This window comes from Salvia miltiorrhiza, chromosome 4 (assembly GCF_028751815.1).
Source record: "Salvia miltiorrhiza cultivar Shanhuang (shh) chromosome 4, IMPLAD_Smil_shh, whole genome shotgun sequence".
Taxonomy (NCBI): domain Eukaryota; kingdom Viridiplantae; phylum Streptophyta; class Magnoliopsida; order Lamiales; family Lamiaceae; genus Salvia; species Salvia miltiorrhiza.
This window is the reverse complement of record NC_080390.1, coordinates 34,046,408-34,048,110: the sequence shown is the minus strand read 5'-3', so window position 1 is coordinate 34,048,110 and position 1,703 is coordinate 34,046,408. Positions and strand designations below refer to the sequence as shown.

Here is a 1,703-nt window from a genome sequence, read left to right as displayed (position 1 = left end):
TTGCCGGGGATTAGTTTAGTTTCTTTGCTTGTGATATTTTGCTTCATTGTGCTTAACTACTTTAGACATTTTACTTGCTTTAATTTTTGTTTTCTATTTTAAGATTGTGTTTTGACTTCTTGTTCTTGTTGGTTGATAGGTAGTGTATGAACACAAGATCTAAGAGTGCACCTCTTATACCTATAAACCTTGAGGTTGAAGCTTTTTGTCGACACAACAAAGCAAGAACAAGAAGAGATAGAGAGTTGGAGGAAGCTATGGCGGAAAATCACGACTTAATCCGTCAACTTCAAATGCAATTAGAAGCCATGCAAGGGAAAATCAATGAGCAAGAAGCTCTAAGAAATACACCTCCACCACCACCTATTAGCAATATGTTCCAACCCATTGTCCAACAAGGAGGAGTGCATGTCCCGAGAATCAACGTCAACAATTTTGAGCTCAAGCCGGCCCTCATAAATATGGTACAACAAAACCAATTCGCCGGTCTTTCCCAAGATGACCCGAATGGACATCTTGGAAACTTCTTGGAGATATGCGGCACCATCAAGATGAATGGAGTCCCGGAGGATGCCATTCGACTTCGACTCTTCCCCTTTTCGCTAAGGGGCATGGCCAAGACATGGTACCAATCTTTAGAGGGTGGTTCTATCACTACATGGGAGAACATGGCTCAAAAGTTTCTCAACAAGTTCTACCCTCCGGGTAGAACCATGAAGATGAAGAAGGACATAGTCCAATTTCACCAATTTGATGGAGAATCCTTCTACGAAGCTTGGGAGAGATTCAAAGAGATGCTAAGGAAGTGCCCTAACCATGGTTTAGACCAAAACACAATCATTTGTGTATTCTACACCGGGTGTAGTGGTGAGATGCAAAGAGACATGAATGCATCGGCCAATGGAGCATTGTTGGAGAAAAGCCACGCGGAGGCCGCTCACATCATAGAGAACTTGGCCACCAATTGCCATCAATTCCCAACGGAGAGGATCATCTTGAAGAAGGTGGCGGCTACAACAAGCTCAGATCCGATAGCTCTTTTGACGGCTCAATTGACCGCCATGAATAGCAAGATTGATGCTATATCAATGTCAAGGGTAGAGCCCGTGGTTGAAGAACAAACTAGCTTCGAGGATGTGAACTACATCAACAACAACAACAACCGAGGCTATGCGAACTTCCGGCCCCAACAACAAGGTGGCTACCAAGGGCAAGGGCAATACACTCAAGGATTCCAACCTAACCGCCACCCTAACCTCTCCTATAGCAATCCAAACAATTTCTTGCAACCACCGCCCGGATTTGCGGTGAGCCATGGCATGATCAAGGAAGAGAAGAAGCTCAACCTTGAAGAAATATTGATGAAGTTCATGACCACGACTCAAGCTCACATGACAAGAACGGATGAGAAGTTAGAGGCTCAAGCCAAGCAATTGAAAATGCTTGAGATACAAGTGGGACAAATTGCCGAGTCTATAAACAATCAACACCAACAAGGGCAATTCCCAAGCAACACAATCGTGAATCCCAAGGAGCATTGCAAGGCCATTGCTCTAAGGAGTGGGACAACATATGAAGAGCCCAAGATGCCCGACGAAGAAGATAGAAGTGGTGTTGTGGTTGAAGTTGGAGATGGCAACCCTTCAAAGGAACAAGGAGATAGAGGAAAGAAGAAGGAGGTGTACGTGGCTCCACCACCTTAT

The 1,703-nt window shown here is 44.6% G+C and overlaps 1 non-coding gene across 1 annotated transcript; it reads right to left on the bottom strand.

Moving 5' to 3' along the window:
* Positions 1-716: 716 nt before the first annotated feature.
* LOC131023987 (small nucleolar RNA R71) lies at positions 717-823 on the bottom strand. The gene has a single exon (XR_009101585.1). It is a non-coding gene; the product is annotated as a small nucleolar RNA R71 (small nucleolar RNA).
* Positions 824-1,703: the final 880 nt, after the last annotated feature.